General features: G+C 42.9%; 1 pseudogene; it reads left to right on the forward strand.

Annotated features, from left to right (window-relative positions):
• Positions 1–1503: 1503 nt before the first annotated feature.
• Positions 1504–5949, forward strand: LOC120663975 (annotated as a pseudogene).
• The last annotated feature ends 9393 nt before the right edge of the window (positions 5950–15342 follow it).

Consider the following 15342-nt stretch of genomic DNA (forward strand, 5'->3'; position numbering starts at 1 on the left):
GGCTCCCAGCATGAAGGAGTTTAGGCTAGCTATTAGGCAACATGCTATAGTGTAGAAGTTTGAGTATGATACTGAGCATTCAGACAAAGATAGGCTCAGGAAAGATAGATTCAGGGCTAATTGTTCTGCTGTTGGCTGCCCATGGATTATTAGAGCTAGAACCCAACATGATGGCAGTATCAGGGTATATTTTATTGAGTCATTTCTGACTTTTTGTAGTTCAATAAAATATTTATATTGTGTTCAATGTTACAATTTAATTGAGCTCATTTTTGACTTTTTGTATTTCAATATCCAGATACAAATCAATGAGGGGGATCATAATTGTGCATCTACCCAAATGGTTGTAAGCAAGATGGCCAATATAGGTTGGGTGGCAGAGAGAGCAATTCCACTTCTCAAGAAGGACCCACAGATGGGGGCAAAAAAACTCCAAGAAGAGCTGAATTACAAGTATAAGATTGAGATACCATATCAGACACTGTAAATTGGTAGGCAGAGAGCAGCTAATAAGCTTTTTGGTAAGTGGGATGATTCATTTGATTGGTTGTGTAGGTTTAAGGCTGAGATAGAGTTGAGATCTCCTGGGAGTGTTGTAGAGATAGATACTATCACTGACCTAATGATGGAAACATAAGGTTTAACATATTCTTCTGTGCATTCAAAGCTAGTATAGATGGCTTTTTGAATGGCTGCAGGCTTTACCTCAGTGTAGATTTCACTGCACTCAATGGGACGTGGAATGGCTACATGCCTGCAGCCTTAGGTCTAGATGGCCACAATTGGATGTTTCCTGTGGCTTTTGGATTGTTTTACTCAGAGACAAAGGAAAACTGAGTCTAGTTTATGGAACAACTTAGGAAGGCCATTGGTCCCATGGATAAGCTAGCCATCTGCACTGATGCATGTAAAGGGTTGGAGTCAGCTGTGAAAGCAGTGTTTCCATAGGCAGAGATGAGAGAATGCTTTAGGCACTTGATGGAGAACATGAAGAAATACTATAGTGGTGATGTGTATGGCAAAAACATGTGGCCTGCAGCTAGAGCCTATTCAGCACACAAATTCAAGTATTTCTTTGATGAAGTCTTGCAAGCTAGTCCAGATGTGCAGACATGGCTGACAGAACACCATCCATATCAACAACAATTGTGAAGTCTTTGGACTAGAAGTAAATTTTCAGATGACATCAAGTGTGACTATATCAACAACAATTTAGTAGAATCATGGAATGCTTGGATCAAAGAGCACAAAGATCTACCTGTGCATTGCATGGCAGATGCAATAAGAGAGAAGATAATGATATTATTTGCCAAAAGGAGGAAGATTTCCAGAGCTTTGTCGCCTGTATACTTCCTGGGATCATCCATCAACTAAACGCAGCATAAGGGGGCTAGGTCACCTTACCATTTCCAAGGGCTCGCCCCTCTCGTCACTCTACCTACCTCCACCGCCTCCGCTCACTAAACGCCCTCGCCGCTCTCCCCTCCCTCCCCACCCCCCCTTCCTCCGCCTCCCGGCCGCGCACCGCCGCCTACCCTACCTCCACCGCCTCCGCTCCACCTCCCCGGCCGCCGCCTCCGACCTCACTGCCTTCCCCAACCCGAGCGGCAACCTCGCGCCCATTGACGTGGACGCCGCCACGGAGGCCGAGCTGCGGGAGAACGGGTTCCGGAGCACGCGCCGCACCAAGCTCGTCTGCACCGTGGGCCCGGCCACCTCGTCCCCGGAGCAGCTCGAGGCGCTCGCCGTCGGCGGGATGAACGTGGCCCGCGTCAACATGTGCCACGGGGACCGGGAGTGGCACCGGGGCCTCATCCGCGCCGTGCGGAGGCTCAACGAGGAGAAGGGCTTCACTGTCGCAGTCATGATGGACACCGAGGGCAGCGAGATCCACATGGGGGACCTCGGCGGCGCGGCCTCGGCCAAGGCGGAGGTGAGGTGCTGTGCCTGTTTGTAAGCTGCTGTCCGGTGGGACGTACTCGATGAAATGTGTTTGTTGCAATGCGGGTGAGAGAAAAAGGTTGTGGCAATGCCGACACTGTCGTCTCATACTTCTACAAAACCTAGCGAGCCAGGATTTCATAGAGAGTTCTTTCTCCATCGATTGTTTGGTTGATTTAGATTTTCAGCTCATGTTTGATATCATTATAGGAGGGAAAGCATTCAGATTGTTGTCGAACATTGGACTGTGAAAGTAATAGTCATTATCAAGGCTGTCAATGTAACTCACATAAAGTGCTTGGTAAAAAAAAACACCGTGTTACTATGCCAAAACGGAGATTGTCTCACACTTCAGCTGTCTATTTTAAGTTTTTAACAATACAGTTAGAAGTTTGATTGTACACCTATTCAGTACTCCTTGTTTTTCTTAAGCAACATTATTTACTGAATGATTTCCATTTTTTTCGTCATTAAAATATTCCTCACGTAATTAACAAATCCTGTCACATTTGTTGGATTCCACAGGATGGAGAAGTCTGGACATTTAGCGTCAGAGCATTTGAATTGCCTCTCCCAGAACGAACTATTAATGTGAACTATGATGGGTTCGCTGAAGGTATTTAAGCTAGCCTATTTGTTGATGTTGTTCGTAGTTATTGTTCAGCGCCATAATTTTGCATCTAAATCCTACACAGATGTGAGAGTTGGTGATGAGCTTCTTGTGGATGGTGGAATGGCTAGATTTGAGGTGATTGAGAAGTTAGGACCTGACGTTAAGTGTCGCTGCACGGATCCTGGTTTATTGTTGCCACGTGCGAATCTTACATTCTGGCGTGATGGCAGTATTGTCCGTGAGAGGAATGCTATGCTTCCTACAATTTCATCAAAGGTAAACACAGTAGCACAATAAATTTCTTTCTGTAATTACCAAAAGGCTGCAGAATTTTGTGAATCTATGCCACCCCTTGGTACTAGTAATGCATTGGAGTTACAGCTTCTTTTTCTGTCAATACCATGGTCAGTTCAAAACAACATGGATTACTTACTTTAAAGCCTTATATTGTGCACTGAAGCTCATCTCTGGATATTTTTTATCAACTATTTCTTAAGAAGGCTTCTACCACCTAGAGTTGTTTAATTGAAAAATGGAATCATCTAATAGCAGATACTAATATTATAAGTTTATAACAATGCTGCTCCTTTTCTTGTGACAACTTGTGCAGGATTGGCTTGACATAGACTTTGGAATTGCCGAAGGTGTAGATTTCATTGCCGTTTCATTTGTCAAGTCTGCAGAAGTAATTAAACATTTGAAAAGCTACATAGCTGCAAGGAGTCGTGGCAGGTACCAAGAGTATAATTCTATACTGTTGTTTAAGTTTATGCTTTGTTGGAAAAACCATATTTGACATTATTAAACTGATAACGGGAGTTCCTAGAACTGTTCTGGATGCTTAGCCACTGTTGTTGTTTGGTTCCTGGTCAGTCCCAGATGATTACTCATATTGGTAGGGTTTTATTTGTACTCTAACCCCCAAAAAAATTCTGCCAGGCATTTATTGGTTTCTAACTTTCTATGTAGTTAGTAGAGAAAACAGTGAATTAGCAAGCTATCCCCTTTCCGGTGTACCTCCTTTTTCAAATAATGCTGTGCCGCAATGTGATTCAGAGAAGAATAATAGGAACTATTCAAAATTGTATGGCCATTCTCAACCATAACTTGGTGTCATCTCTGTGCCCAAAAAACAGCACTTGGTGTCATCTCAGCACCTACATTCTTCTGCATGCATTAGAAAATTGTATGTTTTATTTGTAGTGCTCCATGTTTTCAAATCGTCTAGTCGAACCTAGTCGCCATGGGACCGATCAGACGACTAGTCGCGATTAGTCGTCGATCAGGCCGATTAGTCGAGCTTAGTCGGTCCTAGTCGTCTGCCTAGTCGTCCTATGTGTCCTAGGACTGATATGATATATGTACTACATATTACTTAATAAAAAGCAAGTATGAAGGCAACAATAATGGTCAATTTTTCACTTATTTGTGAGAGATGATTTGTGAACTGTCCAGAACTCTGTATTCCTGTCCCATAGTCCATATTCCTGTCTCTCAGCCTCTATATACCAAAAACCTAATGGGCCACCTTGCCAGCCCATCGCCGGCCGAGGCCCACAACTCAAACAACCCACAAAACAATCTCAATTCTGATCATTTTCCAACCTGATCGTGCGACTAATCGCGACTAGTCGACGACTAGTCGGACGACTAGAAAACTAGTCGCCCAGACCTACTCGGTGTCCCTTATCGGGGTCACCGGACCGATAAGCCCGACTAATCGCGACTAATCGTGATTAGTCGGACGACTAGATAACATGGTAGTGCTACTGTTATTTTGCCATTGTACGTCCATTTCATGTTTTGTGGTTAAAATTTAGTTAGTGACACACAGAGTTACCTACTTAGTCCCAAACGGCCAACATAATCAAACTTGCTATGATATCTTTTACACTTCAATTAATTGGGCCTTGCAAACATCCAAAGCAAAAAAAGGATTGCATAAGTTTTTCTTACTAGATGGGCTAGTATTGTGTTTCTGAAATGTTTCCTTCATTTCGTTGAACTTTGTTGGTTCCTCAGTCTAATGCTTTATTGTATATGATCAGTGATATAGCAGTCCTTGCGAAAATCGAGAGCATTGACTCTTTAAAGAACCTGGAGGAGATCATCCGAGCATCAGATGGTGCCATGGTAGCCAGAGGGGATATGGGGGCACAGGTTCCGTTGGAGCAGGTCCCCTCAATGCAACAAAAGGTAGTTCAACTGTGCAGGCAGCTCAACAAGCCAGTCATTGTTGCTTCTCAGCTCCTCGAATCGATGATCGAGTATCCTACACCCACAAGGGCTGAAGTTGCCGATGTTTCTTAAGCTGTCCTCCAGCGCGCAGATGCTCTAATGCTTTCTGGTGAGTCAGCAATGGGGAGATATCCAGAGAAGGCTCTTAGTGTTCTTAGGAGTGTTAGCCTCAGGATTGAGAAGTGGTGGCGGGAGGAGAAGCGCCATGAGACACTGGAACTTCAAGGAGTTTCATCTTCCTTCTCTGACAAGATATCAGAAGAAATCTGCAATTCAACAGCTAAAATGGGTAAGTACTGCCACTACGTACTCAGTGCCTACGAAAATTATGTTGTCATAGCAAGAGATATATTCGACTGCTTTCATTTTCCTATTTTTGTCCATTATCTTGGTTGCTGGCAGAACATTCTGGTTCCACTGCTTAGAAGATATGTCTAAACAAAACTGATTTCTTCTGTAGCTAACGGCTTGGGAGCAGATGCCGTTTTTTGTTTTCACGAAGACTGGCCACATGGCCTCCCTGCTCTCACGATGCCGTCCTGATTGTCCTTTTTTCGGCTTCACAACCTCAACGTCCGTCAGGAGACGGCTGAACCTCCAGTGGGGACTCATCCCCTTCCGCCTCAGCTTCTCCAACGACATGGAGAGCAACCTGAACCGCACCTTCTCCATGCTCAAGGCCAGGGGCATGATCCAGTCAGGGGACCTGGTGATTGCTCTCTCCGACATGCTGCAGTCCATCCAGGTGATGAACGTACCCTGAGAAAGAGCCATTCCTCTCCGTGTCATGTGATCCTCTATGAGATGATCAGATGCGATGGAGCACGTACTTTCGGTACCTTGAACTTGAAGGAGGACAGTTCCGTGCACTGAAATTGTTCACTTGTCTCATGTATTATATGCTAGGCAACACCAGAGAACTGTGGCAATAATTTGCGGCTTTTCTGCCTGTTGTGAAACTGTTGTGTTACTACTTAGGCTTTAGTCTGACCTTGGGGTCACTTTTTAATGTGGAAGCTTGAGTCTCGCTGTGGGCCGTGATGGGCTTATCCATCGCATTGTGTTAGTTTAACTGAATCTCACGCTCTTGCTGATAGAAGAATCACTAGTTGTGTTTCCAGCTACAATACATTAGTTCACTGATTGTGCGGCAGCAATCTTTAGTGATCATCATTGTGCCCGACATCATTATTTGGATTTTTGGACCTTCATTGCTGGAGTGCTCTTGGTGGTGTGCTGAAGCTTTTTACTGGTACACTGCGCTCCTGTTTGAACACTGAAGTGGCCATGGCTTCAACTATGCACCGTAACTGAAGAATCGTGTCGATCAAAGCTCAAGCTGATATCCTTTTGCTCTAGTAATATTCTGCCATGCAGAACGAATGGTGATCATTTTTTAGTGATAGTGTTCATGAGCTGTAAATGAAGAGAAACTTTCCTTTTAATTTGTGGCTGCTCCAGGCGTATCAGCATATGTGCTTAACGTTATCAGCTGTTTGAGATCCATGTACGAACAATTGTACTGCACTTCAAGCGAGGTTAGTATCTTTTCAAGATTTGTAGAAGAAATTTTTGGATAAATGTCCTTGCATTCTTAAAAGAATGATAACTTGGATAACATAGATCCTGCTCAAATTCAAAACACTGATAAACTTGGGAAAACAAAATAAGGTCAGAAGAGAACCGATCGCCGCCCTCCGATTGCAGATCAGTGGCTGAGATCCAATGCCAGATCTCCACTCCGATTTCATTCGCCTGCTTGATGACAGATCTCCCAAATTTTGAATATCCAGAAAAAACAGAGCCAATTTCCATGGTCACGCTGCAAGGCCGGTGTTCACCATGTGGACTGGACTGGAGTAACCACTACGATCACTTGCTCTCGGTGACTGCTACTCAGGAGACGGCTGGAAGCTCCGGCCTCCAGGGACAGGGAGGGCCCTCCAACGAACGTCTCCTTCGGCGTCAGCTTCTCCGGCGACATGGCGAGCAACCTTGCTGCCGGGCATGGTCCAGCCCGGCCGGCGACCTGGCGATGGCGCTCGCCGACGTGCTGCACTGCGGCAGCCCATCCAGGTGACGAGCGTGGGCCAGTACCTCCGTGTCACGCGATCCCTGTCCGGGATGCAACACGGCCTTGATTGATCGCCAACACCGTGAGCTTGAAGAACGGTTCGTTGTACCGAAATTATTCGCCTTTTCTGCTATATTAGATGATGAATATCTATTTGGCAGAGCTCCAGATCTAGAAAAAAAAAATTGGAGCGCTTGGAGCTAGGTATTAGGAGCTCCAAGAAAAATAGTGGGTCTGGAGCTGCAGGTGTGTTAGGAGCATTTAGATGAATCATTTTGTTTATAGCGTAAACTAAATTCAGATATTTAAATCACTTTATTTTACTCCCTCCATTCTGAAATATAAGATATTTTGATTTGTCTTAAGTTAAAGTATTCTAAGTTTAATCTAGTTTATAGAAAAAAATATTTTGAATGTCAAATAAGAATAATTAGATTTATTATGATATATTTTTATAATTAAATTATTTAACGTGTTACTAGATGTTAATATTCTTCTCAGCAAATTTAGTTAAATTTAAGCTACTTTTAACTTTGACTTAGAACAAACTACAATACTTTATATCTCAGGACGGAGGAAGTAGTCTTCAAACTACAAACCCAGCCCAAGATGATGTGGTGTAGAAAGCAACAACCTGAAACTGGCCAAATGCTGCTGTTTTCTGCGATCGAGCTAGACATCCACAACCACAAGCTTTGTTTAGCTTGAGGCATCACGGAGTTCGCGTGAACGACAGGCAAACTCAACGGTGCCGTGTGAAGTATGAGGCCAGTCCGGTCCGGTGGTCTTCACCCTCCCAGCCTCCCAGGTGTCTCCAGCAAGTGGTGGTCAGAGGGGTCTGCTCGTCTCCACTCTCCATGATCTGAACGGTCGCTGAGTGTGCCACTGCACAACACTTGACTTCTGAGCCTTACCTTAATCTTGACATGATCTCATCTATCCATTGAGAGAGACTGCCACTCTTCAGTCGTGACACACATGGTGTAGTGATTTGTCATCATTGCAAAACCCGGGCGGGTCGAAAAATTTCGGTAAGTTACTTGTCAAAAAGAAAAGGTAACCGACATTGTATTATATAGGTTGTGAATATATATAAGTGCAGGATCTGTTATATTTCACCATAATTTTCAGTAAAATATAAAATCATGAATCCAATGGTACACAAAACAGCGGAAGACGGTTTGGAAACTAGGTCTTTTCATTTTGTTTGTAATGCGCTGCTCAGAAAACATTAATAAGCATACCTATTGTGAAATAAATTGAAGTAAAATAAGAATTAAAATGATTTAATTCTCAGACCTCTAGATGAAAAAATATTTCAATTTACAATATTGTGATACATTATGTAGATATACGAGGTCTCTGCGCAACATACAACGACATATTTGGAAGTACGTAGAATTTTGCAAACAGTGCTGATGACACTTGTTAGTTAACCATGTTACCACTTGGCCACAAATGCAACCACACAAAAACCACTATCGCTAAAGTCCCAGCCAAACTATTGGCCTAGGAAATTAAGCCTATGTCTAATAGTACCCCCACCAAAAAAAAAAAAGAATACAACGCACACATACCAAACACAAATTATCACAAACTCACAAGATGACATGAATAGCACACTTTCATTTTATATAGAAAAAGGCATCTCTCTCCAATTATATAGAAAAAGGCATCTCTCTCCAAAGAAACCAAAAAACCTCTCATTATCCTCTATAGGAGGATATCATCATCACCTCTATCCCCATCAAATGCTTAGTATGAGAGCAAAAAGACGTGACACCTGCTTTGTGGCAAACAAAGGATCCAAAAGGAATCGCTTTCATGCAGAGAGAGAGAGAGCGCAATGAATTTACATTTGTGAAGTAAAAGTGGTGTGAGGTCGGTGGGGCCACTGTGCTCCCTCTTTCTAGAATGTCCTTGCATATTTTTTTCGAAAATAAATGTCCTTGCATATTCCTGTGGTGAAAATAAGTCACCAGAGTTGCTCCGTAAATGTGGTAAATAGAGTCAAAACCCAGTCAAAAGAGACCATCACCAGCATATTGCTGTGTGTATACTGTAACCAGATCATTGATCTTTCAACTAAACTGGTCTTTCATACCATCCCTCATTGCAACATATCACCTCGCTATATGAGAGCAGAAAGCTGCGGCATCATAAATCTAAGAGAAGTGTGGTATCACATTCATAAGTCTGCACACTGTTCTTGAACAAGTGAAATGCGCAATAACGAATACTCAGTCGATTTGCCTAAAAAAACTCAGTCGAATATCCATAGTTTTTTTTGAATCGCTGTTTCTGCAGCATCATGATTAGCACAAGTAAAGAAAGATTAATGAAAAAGGGCAGGTGATAAAGCCTATCTAGCTACAAGAAAGCAGGGAGCATTCTTTAGAGCTTAGGCTATTCAGTTTTCGGTCTCATCTGCCTGGTGGTGCTCAATCTATGATGCTTCAATAAGTCCCTTTCTTCCCTACCTCTGCATGTGGGGCCAGGACATTTGTCGCAGTCATAGTGAGCCCACTATTAAATGCACATGAAAGTGATCAGCACTTGATGACTTTTTTGCTGCTCTTCTTTCATTTGAGAAGGGCCTGGGAGCAAATCATGCATGCATCCTCCATGATATCCCTACCAAATCATCCTACCTTATATTTTGTTTTGCCTTTGTATATATGGTTAGTGTAACACTCAGGTGTTGATCCACTAGTTAATTAAATTAATCACGGTCATTAGCTTCAAACCAAGCGACAAAGCACCCAAGTTGTTTCTGTCAGCCTGGGCCAGTTCAGCCCGGACCGGTCTGACCGGTATGGGCGACCGGTCTGACCGGTCTAGCCCGAGTTGGTCGGGTTGGGCCCCACAGTATTTAAATCTCTCTCTCTCTCTCTCTCTCACTCCCTCACCAGAACACACGCCCTCACCCAGCTCTCTCAGCTCGCCTCCCGAGCTCTCTCTCCCTCACCCCACACCCAAACCCTAGAACCCAAATCCTTACTCTCCAACGGATTCCAAGGCCCGGGGGAGGATCAAATCAGTGTGGGGGATCATCTTCTCCTCGATTCCACCCTTGGGGAGCAGGAGATTCAAGTCCTTCACGTGAAAAGTACTCATTCAAGGTAATTTAGGAGTTTGGATCGATCTCTTGTTCTAGAAGGTTTTAGGTGGTTTCCTCTGGTCCAAAAGCATCCACATGAACCCCTGAACTAGATCCTAGGAGGTATTTGGAGTTGGGGGCGATTTTCGCCGCGCCAAGGGTTCTAGGTTCTGGTCTGGTTAGGACCGGTCTGACCGGTCGGAGGGACCGATCTGACCGGTGTCACGGTAGGATCAGTAGGACCGGTCTGACCGGTCTGATGGACCGGTCTGACCGGTGGGGTGTTGGCTGAGCAGGTGAAAGTCGGGGTAGTTGGTAAAATTGGGTAGAAGTTATTTTGGCTGTTGGTTACTTATAATTTTTATAACTCATGCATGCATTTTCATGTCATATGCATATGCATACGTGTAGCGGCCGCGGCGGAGGAGGTCGTATACGAGGTGGTTGCGGAGCCACAGGAGCCGCAGGGGCAAGCCCCGCAGCAGGAGGTTTGCGGGGAGTCGGCCCAAGGCCCAACTCACCCCAGTATTGAGCAGCAGACGCAAGGCAAGCCCCGGTGCACATCCTTCTATTTTAAATTATGACACCTATATTTATGTTTCTATTACTTGTGCATTAGGTTCAAGAATTGTTTGGAACCCTAGTTGCATGATCCCTAGGTTCCCTCGAGTTATACTAGTGTGTAGAGGACGTTAGAAATGCTATGCTTAATAGAACTCGGTAGAAGACGAGTGATTTCGGGTCACTCGCGAGATATAGGGTATTTAGTTTTTGAATATATGGAATATTGAATTATGGTAAGAAAGGAAAAGAATTTGGAGACCGGGCGGGGAAAACTTAGCCCCGTCTGTGTCGGTTAAGGACCGTTCGTTGTCTGGCCCTGTGATTGAGTTTGATCAGTACTAACCGCATACCGGGAGTAGGAGGTAGTCGAAACCGGTAAGCCGAGTACTACTTTGCTTCGAAAGTACAGGAACCCGCACCCAACTCCTGGGGCGAGTCGAGTAGTCGCGGAGAATTGGGATGCATATGTTTACTTTTGGTGGTCTCACGTTGAGCTCGGCTGACCATATGTCGTTGGGCTAGTTCCTGTAGTTCGAGGCAGGGAGGGGAAAGGTTGGTGCGTGGGGTCCGACGGGACTTTTGCGTGCCGTGTTGGTTAGGTCCAACTTGCAAGGTTAAATCGGATCGATTCGCCGTCAGTCGCTCTCGGATATGAGCACCTTTATCACAGCACTGCATCGTAGTAATGCTATATGGAATTTTAAGTGATGTTTGGAAATGACTATCATGAATTATTATCCCGTGTTTGTCATGATTTGCTTAGCAGGTGCAAATACTAGTTAATGATTTTTGTGTATTAATTTTGGAGCTAAAAGTGAAAAAATAAGGACTTATTTTAGAAGCTCTTTATGCAAATTAACCACCAGCCAGAAAGCTTTGCATGTCTAGATATGTGGGCTAAGTTATACCCACTGGTCGGGTAAGCCTTGCTGAGTATTAGTATACTCAGGGTTTGTTGCCACAATTATTATTTCAGGACACTCGGACGTTGATTTCTGCCCCTGCTGCGTTAAATTCATCCGCAGAAATGCAGAGGGGTGGGAAATGGTGGAGAGAGACCCTTAGGCTAGGGCTTGGTCGAGTTGTACACTTGGGGCTGAGTGTGCAGCCGTTCTGTTTTGCGCAGACCGGTCTGACCGGTCCGTGGGACCGGTCTAACCGGTGGTGTCGGCAGGTAGGGCCGACCGGTCCGACCGGTTGGGAGAACCGGTCTGACCGGTCTTGATAGATCAGAACTGGTGAAAGTTAGAGTAGTTGTAGGATCTTTTATATTTGAGCTTCAGTCGTATCTATTGTAAAGTTAGGTTTGTAAATTATTTATGTATTTGTACTCGGGTTGTAAAACTAATTGTTTCATGTCATGCTCGCTCTTGTATTTTTAAGTAATGTGTCGTGTTTGTACCATCTGCGCCTATCTTCATGTGGGACTACCGGTGTTGTTTCGATCGGGCCGTGGGTTGAGAAAGGATCGCCAAATTAAGCCGTTAAGCTAATGGGCCCGATGTGTTCAAATGACGGCCATTACGCTTAATTAGAGTTTTAATTTGGCGGTTCCGTCACAGTTAGTGTAATAATTTCCCAACCAATCATTACCTTGTGCACTTACTTCTTGTAGGGCTTGACCACAGGAAAGGCATTCTTCAACTACTGAGACCAAATAACCACTGATTATTGCAATAACCAACTGGAACAGTTTGGACTCGCAGCAACTAAAATTCTCATCAACTCTGGAGATTGCCACTCCCTTCCAAAACTAGGTCACTTAAACTACAGGCCAAGTGAACAGACAAATTAAATTTTCCCTTGTTGTTTGTCTCTCACAGATTGGTTCAACTGACCCAAATCTTGCTGAGAACAGCATTTCTGGTGAGAGGATAGTATATAGCCTCATATCTTCCTTTTTTGATCCTCGGAAGTGTTATTGAGCAGTAGCTGATGTGAGCTTCTCAAGGTGTTTGTTGTTTAGGTAGCTAGGGACTATACATATGGTTCTTTTGATTGCTACGCACATAGACTGCATGACGAGGTTCTGCACAACATTATGGTTTGAATGCCTTTCTCCTAGATCCTAAGGAAACTAGTGCTTAGAACACTTGAAGAACTGCATTCATGCGTGTTACAATGTAAATTTCTTATAGAAGCTTCGTTTCTTTTCTTTTGCATTGGCAAGCCAAAAATCAACATAAAATTGTTGAATTGTTCTAATCGAATCGCTAGCAAAATATTCTAAAGAAGAACAGCATATTATTAAGTTTGAAAAAGTGTTTGCTTTCCTAATCGATCGGTGTCTCCATTGCTTTAACAAGAGATGTAAGAGTATATAGATCATTTTGGATAAGTTTTTCTTACTAGGCATGACGCCAAGGACGGCATGATCAAAAGTTCCCAAGCTCAGGATAGATTAACAAAATATATCAAGCTGTAGTTGAAGTATAAATACTCAAGAAAGGAACAAGAGACAAACTAAACCCACCCAAAACAGATAAGCTGTACCTTGTTGCAATGTCCAGTTTAATAGTGTCCAAAACACTTTCACTAAAAAAGGGAGCAAAATAACTTTCACAGTGACGAAGACTTGCGTAAGCCTGCCTATGATTCATTGTTAATTACTCTAATTTGCAAGATGAGATCATAGATGTGCCAAAACTTGTGGTCATCATCAAATTGTGCATACTGGTCCTTTAAACATTTAAACCAGACTCAGTCAATTTACTGGCTACAATACATATCAAATCACCGGCCATGAACCCGAAAAGATATGAGCTGAATTTGGATTGAATATATTTGAAGAACACGAACGGAAAGAGACATGCAACATTTACCACAAGTGTGCTCACAAAGAAAAAGGATCAAGTGTGAAAAAAGTACTGAATTTTTTTCTTTGAAAAGGAAAAAAAAAGTAGCGAAATTACATTGATTTCTTCTGTATCAACGAGATTCGGAAACTTAGACTGCGCAGAAGCTTATTGAGGACAATTGTGGTTTCGAGATCAACTAATTGATTCAGCGCGTCCATCAAACAATAATTAAGCGCGTCATTAAGCCAGTTGTTCATATTAAATCATTGTGCCTTGGGCTTATCCATTCCGGTCAGGTCCTGTAGCCAGCTGAAAACGAAATGGCATGGGAGGTGTTGATCTAGAGAGCAATAATTTGGCTTCTTGGGACATCTTCCATACGACCATACCCAAAACCGACCGGTTCTTCAGTCTGTTCTACGATAGAGAAATGGGTGCCACGAACTACTCTAGTTTTATGTATGCTAGTTTCGGCCACTACAATTTCAAAAAAAAAAAAGAGTTTCGGCCACTATAGTGGATGTTACAATAATTGCAGCGTTTCATCTGCCAAATTCTGTATATATTATGAATGGATTTTTCATCATGCATCTAGTCAGATATTGTCGTACAGATACATGTACATGCATATATTTGGCCAAAATAAAAATGATTGATCATGGTAGAGCTACAGATTAAAAACTATGTTTTCTTCAGAAAAAAAAGGGATCTCTCTCTCTCTCACACACACACAGTTTCAGCACAGTACTGAAAACCATGTTCCCTACTTATTAGAACCGAAATTCAAGATAGAAAGGGCCAAAAGTGCATACCACCAAAATAAGGCAAATATACACATTGTGTGTGATCTAAGAATTTCTCAAGAAAGGAAAAGGTGTGATGATACGGCAAGGTGGGTTTGTTGCTTCAGTACATGATCCATGTATCATGCATCTTTCATATGAGGAACCAAACCATCAGCTTTGCAAGGTGTAGCCTTCGGTTTTTAATGGGGGCAGAGAATAGTGGTTAGGGGACAGTGTAAGAATCAAGTCGTTGCACCAATAGATAGGAACAAATAACCACCCGTCAGGTAGGCCCCGTCTCACAAATACAAAAATCAAAGGATCATGATCTGCCCTTATCACTGGTTAGCAAAAAAAGTTAATATACAAAAATGCTATATGACATGAAAATAGTATGCATGTCTATTCGTGGAAGGTGTCAACATATATGTGTGGGTTTTTTTCCTCTAAACGTGAACTACATATTTTCCTAGAAATGGTCATCTTACCATGTCATCTGTGCTAAAGATATCCTTCTGACACGTTGTAGATAAGTCCAAAATATATTTTTTAATTGAACAGTTCGATCACGACCCTGTAGGTGGCATGTCAAATGAACAGGGCCAATCTTATTTTTAGAACATGTTAGAATTCAATTATATGATAAAAAAGGTTATTCAATAATTTTTATATGGTAAGAAGTCATGCAGAGAATGTGTTCCATCACCATCTCTCTTAAATAGTCCCTCAAAGTCCACATAAAACAATCAAGTGGAAAAGGACAAGCCATCCTCACTAACCAAGAAACACTTTACATGACTATCCGCTTGCAATATCATTCAATAAAACTAACAAGCTTACGATGACAAGAAAGTAGCAACACCAAGGAGAGAACTAGGAGCGAAAGCATATATGACAAACAGAAAACATATTATCTTCTCTCATAGTATACCATTCACATTTTGTGACCTATAATTTATAGGTGATATATTAATTTGGGTAAAAGGAGAAACAAAAACTAGAGATTGCCCATATAGAAAGAAACACATAGCTCATACAAAATACCAATGCCTTCACAAAATTAGTAACAACCAAGAACAGGAAATCTTTTTTCACTCACCTGCATATTTCAAGGCCTCCAGCTACAACAGGCCAAGACCACATCGCAACCAATCCAGCCACTGCCCGGCCGGACCAGGCAAGAGGAAAGCAAAGGCGCCAGGAAACAGAAAAGCCAAGGTTGCGGAAGC

Source organism: Panicum virgatum, chromosome 2K (genome assembly GCF_016808335.1).
Source record: "Panicum virgatum strain AP13 chromosome 2K, P.virgatum_v5, whole genome shotgun sequence".
In the NCBI taxonomy this organism is placed as follows: domain Eukaryota; kingdom Viridiplantae; phylum Streptophyta; class Magnoliopsida; order Poales; family Poaceae; genus Panicum; species Panicum virgatum.